At 37.1% G+C, this 13,139-nt stretch overlaps 1 protein-coding gene across 23 annotated transcripts in view; it reads right to left on the reverse strand.

Moving 5' to 3' along the window:
• The window catches only part of RAD51B (RAD51 paralog B), an 890,780-nt gene that overhangs the window by 539,404 nt on the left and 338,237 nt on the right, over positions 1-13,139 (reverse strand). The window lies entirely within an intron of this gene.

Consider the following 13,139-nt stretch of genomic DNA (forward strand, 5'->3'; position numbering starts at 1 on the left):
AACCTTCCACACAAAAAGGCATAAAAAACTAGGCATAACAATGTTATAGCAAAACATTTTGGAATTTTAAAACTTGAAATACAAAGCCTTTCCCTGTGGAGATGAACTTCCATTCTCCAAGGACTCTGTCAACATTATCAACCTCAAACACTTGGTACACACACCCACAAAAAAAGTGATGACACAGGAAATTGTCTGGAAACAAACAAACAAAACTAGTATTCTCTCTCCCTGGAACCAGCGCTGCTCTGACAGAGCAGGCAAAGCAACCAGCATGTCAGGACTTCATTTTACAGTCTGTTTAATTGTTCTATTCCAATTCAACAGTCTGAGCCCCTCTTCGAAGTGCAAGACAGAAGAAACAAAAAGATCTTCCAAGATATTATCTAGTTCTTACTTCACTAGCTTCTATTGAAGAAACTCTAAGTGCTAATTAGCCACATAAACTGGGCAGATGAACACCACGTCTCTGTGTGTTACTAATCTTACACATAGAGGAGGGTCTCTTTCTGCTCTGAGGGCCTCGTCAATCAGAAATTCACACTTGCTGAAAACTGCAAAAACCTTTGTATATTGCATCCTGGATTCACATTTGCCTTCTAGCTACTGCTCTTTACCCATGAACTTTTCTACTTTTCAAACTGACTATAAAAGGATAAAGCAGTTGCAGTAACTACCCTATCGCAATCTAGTTGAATTTTGCAACCATTTATTGACTTGGTCGCCATTATAGGAACCATAAGAAGAGGCTTTTCAGTATTTTTTGTGCTTCTTCTCTTGCCAAAAATCACTTGGTTCTCCAGTGAAGCCCAAATAACAAAGCAAAATAAGTAAAAACAAAAATCTCACACCTATTTCACCTCTACAAAGAAATATAGGCCAGGCGCGGTGGCTCACGCCTGTAATCCCAGCACTTTGGGAGGCCGAGGCAGGTGGATCACGATGTCAAGAGATTGAGACCATCCTGGCCAACATGGTGAAACCCCATCTCTACTAAAAAATACAAAAAATTAGCCGGGCGTGGTGGAGGGCACCTGTAGTCCCAGCTACTCAGGAGGCTGAGGCAGGAGAATGGCATGAACCCGGGAGGCGGAGCTTGCAGTGAGCCGAGATCGCGCCACTGCACTCCAGCCTGGGCGACACAACGAGACGCCATCTCAAAAAAAAAAGAAAGAAATATAATACTATACTATGATACCAACCCAACTTCCCTTGTGTAATTTCCTTTTATATAACATGTTCAATAAAACTTATCATTCTAGTAGCTTTTGCATGTCTTTCCCCCTAAAATTCAGTAATCTACCCATTGATATGGTCAACAATGGTATAAAAAATTGTGTTATGCAAATGTTTGTGAAGAATACGAGTGGGAGGAAGACTAGATAATGGTAATTCTCAGATTAATTCTCTTTCCTAACTCTCTATAATGAAATGTCATAGATCTTTCAGTTAGAGATTTCCTGTTTTGTGATTGGTCATTTCTAGAACTACCATTGAAAACTTAAAGGAAGATCTCTGAGCACTTTTGCTTTTGACGAAGATTAAGTAACAGGGACCCGATTTACCTTACCACCTAAAACAACCAACAATACTTTTCAAGAAACAAAACACATGGAACAACATCTTTTCAAGACACTGGACATCTGGCAAGAGATGAGGGGGAAAAAAAAAGGAAAGTTCTACAATTTCCTCAGGCCACTACCTTAAGAGAATTTCTAGGTTGTGTTGCATGAAGAGGGAACACAGGTGGAATCCAACAGGCTCCCTGAAGTGAGGAGAAGGAGCTGAAAATCCAGAGAAAAGAAGATAGCTAAAGTTCACAGAAGAGATCTTAGAGGGTCCCCCTCAAATATCCATCAGAGTACTGATTAGTGCACGCATGTAAGGAAACTACCTGAGGCTAGAGAAAGAATGATCTGAGAGGAGTAGAGGGTAGAGTGCCTGGCACTCATATAGGACCAAGAATAATGCCTATTTTTACCAATAAGAATGGAAAACTTCATAATGCATTAAGCATCAGGTAGAATACTCAGAAGGGTCTTGCCTTGATGGTGGGGAATGATTAGCTTTAAATTAAATGGTTCTGCCTAAACAAATCCTGAAAGCAAGATCCAAAAGGATGTGTTTCCAAGTAACTTAACTGCATCCCAAAACAAAGTTTAAAATTTATAGGAATACAAATATCTAGCACCCAAAAAGGTGAAATTCACAATGTCTGGTATCTAATCAAAGATAACCAGGCAAGCAAAACAAGCAAGAAAATACTACTTATAGTGAGGAGAAAAATCAACCATTGAAATTAACTCAGAACTGACACAGATACTAGAATTAGCAGACAAGGTACTTTGTATAGTTAAAATAAGAAGATGATTAAAATATGACTCATGAATCACATGGCTTATTGACAAAGAGATTCTTTTTTCCCCCACAATGCTTAAACAGGTGGAGAATAATGAGAACAAACCTCTTAGGGAATACACTCAATAAATGAGATAAACTAGCCTCATAGTGTGTGAGTTTCCGTTTCATTTAGATTCTAATTATTAAAGTCTAGTTGCTCAATTAGGGTGGAAGTAGGCCTCCATGAATGCAAAGTCTAGTCAAAGTTGAGGCATAAAACTATGCATCTGACAAATGTCTAATATCCAGCATATATAAAAAATGTAAATGAATTTACAAGAAAAAAAACAACCCCATTAAAAAGGACATGAATAGACACTTCAAAAAAAGACATATATATGGCCAATAAGCATATGAAAAAAGCTCAATATCACTGATCATTAGAGAAATGCAAATCAAAAACACAATGAGATAATATCTCACACAAGTGAGAATGGCTATTATTATAAAGTCAAAAAATAACAGATGCTGGAAAGGTTGAGGAGAACAGGGAACACTTATACACTGCTGGTGGGAATGTAAATTAGTTCAACCATTGTGGAAAGCAGTGTGAAAATTCCTCAAAGAGCTAAAAATAGCACTACCATTCAGTAAATCAATGTGTGCAAAGGAAAGATCACTGGAAAGGATAACCACTGGATAATTCAAATTTATTTATTATATTTATTTCTTATTATCAAAATATATTTTACAGATAATTGACTAAAACAAAATTGAGTGTGGGATTTATAACTAATGTATATTTAAATGCATGACAAGTACTGTAAGATTATTGTTAAGGTTCTTAAACTATACATAAAGTGGCACAGTAACACTTAAAGATATTGACCCAGCAATACTACTACTGGGTATATACCCAAAGGAATATAAATCATTCTACCATAAAGACAGCACATGTCTGTTCATTGCAGCACTATTCATAATAGCAAAGACATGGAATCAACCTAAATGCCCATAAATGGCAGACTGGAAAAAGAAAATGTGATATATATACACTATGGAATACTATGCAGCCATAAAAAGGAATGAAATCATGTCTTTTGTGGGACCATGGATGGAGCTGGAGGCCATTATCCTTCGCAAACTAACACAGAAAAACAAAATCAAATCACATGTTCTCACTTATCAGTAAGAGCTAAATGATGAAAACTGATGGACACAAAGAGGAGAACAACAGACACTGGAGCCTACTTGAAGGAAGAGAGTGGGAGGAGGGAGGAGCTAAAAAAAAAAAAAAAACGATTGGGTACTAAGCTTAGTACCCACATAATGAAATAATCTGTAAAACCAACCCTGTTACACGTATTTCCCTATATAACAAACCTGCACATGTACCCCTGAACCTAATATAAAAGTTAAAACAATTACCAATTTGTTAAGTTAAAAAAGCAAAAACAAACAAAAAACAACATCTGAGGCATATCTTTTTACAAGAGATTCTAGGGAGTGATGGTTTGACCAACACAATGGGGATCCACAACAACGTCAAAAGTCCCTCAACACTAGCAAGTGGTGCTGGTGTTGGCTGGCCAGGCTCAAGAGAATAACTCAAAGGCTAACAGAGAGTAGCCATGCCACAGCCTACGTTCTCAACGTATCTGTCAAAATCTTGGGTTTATACGTGTTATAGAGTCCAGTAGTTGAGGACAACTACTTATATTTGAGTTCATATATGTGGTCTGATAAGGTGTGATATAACATTTCTATGGGGAGGAAGATTACACTCTGTGTTCTTACCACAGCAAAACTTTTATCATTCATGCAGCAAATTATGTGTCTGGAATCATTTCAAAGCTACATAACACAAGAACATTAAAATAGTCTTTATGGCTGGGCATGGTGGTTCATGCCTGTAATCCTAGCACTTTGGGAGGCCAAGGTGGGCAGATCACCTGAGGTCTGGAGTTCGAAACCAGCCTGACCAACATGGAGAAACCCCGTCTCAACTAAAAATACAAAAAATTAGCCAGGCATGGTGGTGCATGCCTGTAATCCCAGCTACTCAGGAGGCTGGGGCAGGAGAATCACTTCAACCCAGGAGGCGGAGGTTGTAGTGAGCCAAGATCATGCCATTGCACTTCAGCCTGGGCAACAAGAGTGAAACTCCGTCTCAAAAAAAAAAAAAGTCTTTATAACTATAGTCCATGTTTGAAAACTCAATAGACATACTAAAAATACCCAAATCAAATTTCTAGTGGTAAACACTACAATGTCTGAGGTGACAAATACACTGGATAGAATTAATGGTAGATTAAACATTGCAAAAGAGATGATTAGAGAACTTGAAGGCATAACAATAGAAACTATGCAAACTGAAACACACACACACAAAAAAAAAAGCCAACAAAAATGAATGAAGCTGTGGGACATTAGTGAGATGTGGGACAATTTCAATTAGCTTAATATACATGTAGCAAGAGACCCCAAAGATGAGAAGGTAGAGAGAGAAGAAAAATATTTGAAAACATAGTGGCCAAGATTTTTCCAAATTTGATGAAAATGCTAAACAAACATATCAAAAAAAGCTCAAGAACACCCCAAGCATAAAAAGCAAAGAAAATGACACAAAGGCACATCACAATCAATTTCTCAAAATCAAAGAGAAAAGAAAATCTCAAAAACAACAAGATTAAAAACAATTATATACATAGCAGAGGAACAAAGATAAGGATAAGCACAGTTTCCAGTCAGAAACAATAAAAGCCAAAATACAATAAAGCAATAACTACAAAAAGCTAAAAGAAAAAAAATCTGTCAACCTAGAATTCTACACTCTACAAAGATATCTTTCAAAAACAAAGGTAAAATGAAGACCTCTCAGATAAACAAAAGCTAAAATAATTCATCACAAGGAGACCTACACTACAAGAACTGATAGAGCAAATTCTTCAGGTAAATCTCATTCAGTAAATCAGTCTATACACAGGAAAGATCACAGGAAATGGTAACCACTGGGTAATATCTATTTATTAGATTTATTTTCTTATTATCAAAATATATTTTACAGATAATTGACTAAAATAAAACTCGGTGTGGGATTTATAACTAAAGTATATTTATGTGTAAGTAAAATGTATGACAACTACTTTAAGACTATTGTAAGGTTCTTATACTGTATGTAAAGTGGTATAATATCACTTCAAGATAGACTGTGATAAGTTAAAGATATATACTGTCAATCCTACAGCCATCACTAAAATAACTACACAAAGAGTTACAGCTAATAGGACAATAGTGGAGGTAAATGGAATCATAAAAACACTAATCCAAAAACAAATAAGATATAAGGTTAATGTACATAAGTCAATTGCTTATTTATATACCAGCGATGAGCAATTGGAATTTGAAACTAAAAACACAATACCATTTAGACTAGCATCAACAAAAGGGAAATACTTAGGTATAAACCAAACAAAATATGTACAAGATCTATGTAAGAAAATTATAAAACTTTCATGAAAGAAATCAAAGAAGATCTAAATAAGTGGAGAGACATTCTATGTTCATGGATAAGAAGACTCAATATTGTTAAGAAGTCAGTTCTTCCCAACTTAATCCATAAATTTGGTGCAATCTCAAACAAAATCCAAATAAGTTACTTTATGGATATGGACAAATTCTAAAGTTTATGTATAAAGGAAACAAACTAATAGCCAACATAATACTGACAAAGAAAAACAAAGTTGGAGAAATAAAAGTCTTCAGGCCAGGCACGGTGGCTTATGCCAGTAATCCCAACACTTTGTGAGGCCAAGGTGGGTGGATCACCTGAGTCAGGAGTTTGAGACCAGCCTGACCAACATGGTGAAACCCTGTCTCTCTTAAAAATACAAAATTAGCTGGGCGTGGTGGTGCATGCCTGTAATCCCAACTACTTGGGAGGCTGAGGCAGAAGAATCACTTGAACCTGGGAGGTGGAGGTTGTAGTGAGCTGAGATTGCACCATTGCACTCCAGCACGGACAACAAGAGTGAAACTCTGTCTCAAAAAAACAAAAAAAAAGTCTTCAACTTCAAGACTTACTATAAAGCTATAGTAATCTGCCAGGCATGGCAGCATGCACTTGTAGTCCCAGCTATTAGGAGGCTAACGCAGAAAGATTGCTTGAGTACAGGAGTTCTGGGTTGTTGTGTGCTATGCCAATTGGGTGTCCACATTCAGTTCAGCATCAATATGCTGAAAGCAGGGAACCAACCAGGTTGCCTAAGGAGGAATAAACTGGCCTAGATTGGAACTGGAGCACTCCAAAACTCCCATGCTGATCAGAAGTGGGATCACGCAAATGAATAGCCACTGCACTCCATCCTGAGCCACATAGTGGGACCTCATGTCTTAAATGAATACATGCATACATTCACAAAGCTACAGTAATCAAGACAATGTGATATTGGTGAAAATATAGATAACTAGATCAATAGAACAAAATAGAGCCCAGAAACAGACTCACATAAATATAGTTAAATGAACCTTGACAAAGAAGCAAAGTCAATTCAATGCAGAGGGATAGTCTTTCCAACAAACAGTGCTGGACCAAATAGTCATTCACATCAATATAAACACTGACCTTATACCTTTCACAAAGATTAACTCAAAATGGATCATAGAAGTAAATATACAATGCAAACTATAAAAATTCCAGACGATAACATAGAAAAAAATCTAGGTGATCTTGGACTTGGCAATGAGTTTGAATATAACACCTAAAGCACAATCCATGAAAAAAAATTGACAAATTAGGCTTCATTAAAATTAAAAGCTTCTGCTCTGACAAAGACACTGTTAAGATAATGAATAGACAAACCAAAAATTGGGAGAAAATTTTTACAAAACACCTATCTGATAAAGGACTTGCATCCACAGGACTCTTAAAACAGCAATAAGAAAACAAACAATCCTATTTTAAAAATGAGTAAAAGATCTGAACAGACACTTCTTCAAAGAAGATATGCAGATACCACTACACACCTACAGATCCTCCTCAACTTACAGTGGGGTTATGACTCAATAAATTCATTGTAAATTGAAAACTCATAAGTCAAAACTGCATTTAATATACCTAACCTACAGAACATCATACCTTACTTAGCTTAGCCTATCTTAAACATGCTCAGAATACTTCCATTAGCCTACAGTTGGACAAAATCATCTAACACAAAGCCTATGTTATAATAAAGTGCCAAATACCTCATGCAATTTATTGAACAGTACACTGCACAGTACTGATGGTTACCCTTTGACCACATGGCTGACTGGGACTTGTGGCTTACTGTTACTGCACAGTATCATGAAAGAGTATCGTAACACATATCACTAGCCCAGGAAAAGATCAACATTCAAAATTTGAAGTATAGTTTCTACTGCATGCATATCGCTTTCGCACCATTGAAAAATCAAAAAAGTGTAAGTCAAACCATTGTAACTTGGAGAAGATCTGTATCAGAATGACTAAAATCCAAAGCAATGACATCATCAAATGCTGGCAAGGATATGAAGCAACAGGAACTCTCATTCATTGCTGGTGAGAAAGCAAAATGGTACAGACAGTTTGGCAGTTTCTTACAAAGCTGAACATACAGCAATCCTATAATCTAGCAATTCCACTCCTAGTGTGTATTTGCCCAATAAAAAAGAAAGCATACCTCTATTCAAAAATTTGTAATCAAATGTTCATAGTAGATTTATTTGTAATAGCCATAAACTAGAAAGAACCTAAAATGTCCATCAACAGATGAATGGATAAGCAAATGTAGTATATACATACAGTGGAAAACTACTTTGCAGTAAAAAGTAATGAAGTACTGATACATGCAACAACATGGATGAATCTCAAAATAAATTGGAGTAAAAAAGCAAGACCAAAATGAGTTTATACTGTATGATCCATTAATAAGGAACTCTAGAAAATGTAATATAATCTATTGTGACAAAAACAGATCAGTGTTTTGCTTATGAGGGTAAGGTAGGGAAGGGTAAGAGACATGGATTGCAAAGGTCATGTAGAAACATTTAAGGATAAAAGACATGTTAATTATCTTGAGTGTGGTGATGATCTAATGGGTATGTAAATATGATAAAACATTAAATTGGACTAAATATGTGCTGTTTATTGGATGTCAGTTATAACTCAATAAAGCTCTTTTTTTTTAATTTCCCTTGCTTTATCTTTTTTGGTTCTATGTTTCACTCTCACAGTAATTCCTTCCAGCTGTGTTGTAATCTCCTTCCATAAGAGTTGTTTAAAATATAAAGAACAACTTCTTCATTTACCATTATATAAAAATATTTATTGAAAACCTAATGTATATAAGCCAATGAAGTGGGCACTTGAAGGGGATACAATTGGGCACTATAGAGATAGATATCAGATTACAAGGGATAAATAATACAGATGGTGATGAAATCTAGTGACAGATGTCGTTTACTAGAGTATAAAAAGGCTCAGGGAATGATTAAACAGTAAAGCAAATATTAGCTCCATGAAGAGCTCTTGCCAGAAAGTTGTTGGAAATGGCCAGGTTAATGTGTCAGAATTTCAAGCAGAATATAGAAGTTCCCATAGACAGGTCCTTACAGTTAAATTATTTTATATGTTCTTACTTATTAAACTGCAATACATTAAATCTCAATGTGAGGACATGAGATGAGCATAGAACTAATTTTTAAAAGTAGATTCCAGGACACATTTACTTATAGTATGTCTTCTGTAAGAAAAGTACAGAAACACATAGTCCTAGTGTCATCCAATTCAACTATTTCTCCTAGGTTTATAGATCTCAGTTGATGTTTTTAAAATACATCAACTTTGGCACTCTCCCCTCAAAGGCCAGGAATCTCTGGCTGTTATGCCTCAAGTGGAATAAGACTCCCGGAGAAATTCTTTTGCCACCACAACTATTTCAGTGTGGTTCTAAGTGGCGAGTCTCAATGCTTGCCAAATTCCTCTGGTCTGAGCCCATCTGGATGAACCCAAAATACGGCAAAATAGGACCTTCTATTTCCTGGTCATATTTGATTATCCAATATCCCTCCAGAATCATGCCTGCTTTTTATCTTTAAGCAAACATTGGCCTAAGGCTCTTAATCTAATCTAAGACATTGTGTACAAATAGGCACAAGGAACACCCCCTCCCATCACTGCTATACTTTCACCTTTACTGAAAAAGCAATCTAAAAAAAACCCTAAGAGTGTTCACAGCTTTTACTTATCTAGCCATAGTTATGGGCCAAATTATATGAGCCTGAAAGTCCCCTGACAATTAATGGTTTCATATGAAGGATCAACTACGTGTTAGGTACATAGTGTCTCTTTCTAATCGCACTTAACTTCTGTTTAAAACCTAAGCTAGGGCCCTCTAATAGAGAAGTAAAATTCTGTCTAGTTCCTTAAGGTCCTTCCCTCTCATTCAAACTGAAGGCATTCCAATAAGCCAACAACACCCAAGCAATCTGAGAGACCCTTAACTGAAATTCCTCTGAGTCACCTCCTGTGAAGATTCTAAACTTTTTTTTTTGGTGGCGGGCCGTGGCGGGAGACAGAGTCTGTCTGTTGCCCAGGCTGGAGTACAGTGGCGCCATCTTGGTTCGAGCAATTCTCCTGCCTCAGCCTCCCGAGTAGCTGGGACTACAGGTGTGCATCATCATATCCACTAATTTTTTGTATTTTTAGTAGAGATGGGGTTTCACCACGTTGCCCAAGCTGGTCTCGAACTCCTGAGCTCAGGCACTCCACCCACCAAGGCCTCCCAAAGCGCTAGGATTATAGGCATGTGCCACCACGCCCAGCCTAAACTTTCTTTTCTTGCTCTGGCCTTTGCTAAATCCATCTTAGCTTTTGTTTCCTAATTCATTACATCTCCCCACACTACTAGTTAAATAATGTAGTCCTTATTCCTTTTAACAGAACAGTCCTGGGCCCCTTTATATTGAACATAACTTCTACCTATACTCAGACCAAGTACATATAACTTCACATTGAAGCTGTTCATCACATAGTTCAGTAAGTTTCAGAAAAACACTAAATATCCAAAGTTTCTAAAAATGTAAACATAATATTCTACATAGACTATATATTCTAGATTTATCTAATAGTGTTTAGCCAGATGAAAGGCAGGGGCCAAACCCAAGTACTCTCCAAATGTCTTCTTTGGGTGAGTTCAACTTGTACAAAAGTTCTTGGATAGGATGCAGATGCACTGCAGCTAAGTACAGAGGAAAGCCATAAAGAAAAGGGAAATGTATGAATCACAATCAAGATACAAATAACTTTCAGTAATTCATTTCCAGACAATTCACTCAATTCACACATTAATACTGACTTCAAGAAAATACTACTGAACAAGAGAGGCTCAGAATACCCAATTATGAAATACCTATTTTAAGTTATTATTTACACATATCACATTTTTCTGTGAACAGCAGATTTTTATAACTTATTAAACATAATATGTGTAACAGGTATTTTAATGTAGGTTATATAATTTAATACCCACAATAACCATAAAGTATTCTTGTTACTTTTGCCATATAACAGAGGAAAAAACAAGTCCCCAAAAGCTTTGGTTCCTTGCCTAATTTATCCCGCCAGCAGATAGCAGAACAAGATACTCAAACCCAGATCTATCCAGCTCCAAAGCCTGTGCCCTTTCCAGTAGGATGCAGTCTCTGATGGAGTTCTCACTAGTGCTTTGGAAAATTCCTGAGACATGGAGCCCAGATGTTATAATGCAAAACCACTAGACAATGGGTCAGAAGACTTGTGAGCCTGGCTGTGGCATGTGTGTGACCTTGGTCTAATCATGTTCCTTCTGCAGGCTTTTTCTCATCTATTAATATAAAATAGGGAGTTTAGATAGTTAATATTTAATGGCTCTTCCAGCTCTAATGTTTTACCATACTGATTCTATGAATTGTAGACAATGCAAAAGCATGTAATAAGGAAATGAGTAATAAAAAGGTTAACTGGGTATTTGAAACAATATAGCCAAGCAAGTGAAAGATTGAGGAAATTATACAAGCAGAAATGGAAAAAAATGGCTTTGCAGTGTTATCTTCCCAATATGATTAAAAAAGCCTTTATATAGCATACAAAAAGGTAAACAAGATCCTATCAAAAAAAGAATTTTAGCAAACAAATTCACCTGTTTGAAGTTAAAATCAATTAACATTTTAATTATTTTAAACAAAACACAAAATACAGACATGAGAAAACATAGACAAACCCCAATACAGATATGCTTTGAGGTTTGTTTACTAGCTTCTGAAGAGGATATGGAGTTCCTTTTATATAAACAGAAATGTGGGTTGGCACTGTCAGGTATAGGGCAAGATAGTTAATGAAGTTTCCAGAAAGAGCAGCAGAGAACAACTCACTGTATCTCAAAAAGCTCTACTCATCAACAAAAGACAATGCTCTACTACAAAAGACAATGACTGTGTGAGATTTTAATCTTGTTTTGCTTTCCGTATTCAGGCCACAAAGTCAGTCTGTGCACAGTGCAATAATTTAAAACCTTCATAGTACATGGTGTTTCCCTATATTGAGCCAAGATTCTTCAATCAGGCTTCCTGAGATTCTTCCTTGGTTTTCTAAAATGATGACAACCAAGTGCCTCTTTGCTCAGCCGCCATCACTAAGAGCCAATATGAGACATATGCAGACAAGCTCTGTGGGGAAACAACACAGGCCAGGAGTGAAAGTACACCGAAACTAGTTCTCCAACAGCTAGGGCTAGACAGACAGCAAATGACCAAGAGCTCTCTGAGCCTTAGGAGGCCAATGGTTTGGGATGAACTGTCAGAATTGAGAAAGGGTCAAATTTCTAGGCTTGTGAGAGAGTACAGAGGCTCTGGTTATCCATCTTAAGTTCTCTCATTAGGTAAATATGTTTTATGTGGAAAAAAAAGATGATGAGCAGCCTGGCCAAAGAACCTAAGACAAATGAAATCTTTCACAGGATGTTCACAGACAAAAAGGCTGAGTAATGTAGAGGAGAAAAAAAAAATCCCTGAAGATGAAGGGAGGGAGAAAAAATTAAAGCCATCAGTTCTAACATTTGCCAAGGAAAGAGAGTGAGAACACTGTTTGGACTGTCCATAAACCAGGTAAAAATGACTGTTGGTTCTGATAGAGTCCACACACACTTACAATACCCTTCCACTGATGCCAACAACCCTGTGCTTCCTCTGAAGGTTGCAGCTGCTTTTCAAAGCCCCCAGAAAGCAACAGGCAGAGTATAGTGACAGCTGGAAGGAAGGAGATTAGGCAAGGACTTGGCATAAATAGAAGTGTAGCCAAAAGGCACAAATATAAAGGGAGAGAGACAATTTTCCTGTGTGGTTTGTGTGTGTGGTGTGGGGGGAGCTCAAAATAAGAGCTAGCCAAAGTTCTGGCCTTGACGGCCTGAAGGGTTTGGCAAGAACAGCCTTTCTCATGGCAGGCGGGCCAGGAAATGAAGCTTTCAGCTGTCTGCTTCAATGATTTGCTCACTGTCACCATTTTAATGTTTGGCCGCTGGCCCATTTGTATTTTCTTCTTCTTTGGGGATTAGCACATAAGTGTGGACAAAGTCCATTTTGGTCATTCAGGACTCTGCCATGTATCATTTCCTTCCACACCGTTATCTGTCAACTAGGGACTTCAAGAACAAGAAATCCTGACAGAGGACTAAACAAGCTATAGAATTAGATGATTTGTAAAAGACCTTGGAGATCATCTAACCCAGCCTGATCAGACTGATTTT

This window comes from Symphalangus syndactylus, chromosome 8, assembly GCF_028878055.3.
Source record: "Symphalangus syndactylus isolate Jambi chromosome 8, NHGRI_mSymSyn1-v2.1_pri, whole genome shotgun sequence".
In the NCBI taxonomy this organism is placed as follows: Eukaryota; Metazoa; Chordata; class Mammalia; order Primates; family Hylobatidae; genus Symphalangus; species Symphalangus syndactylus.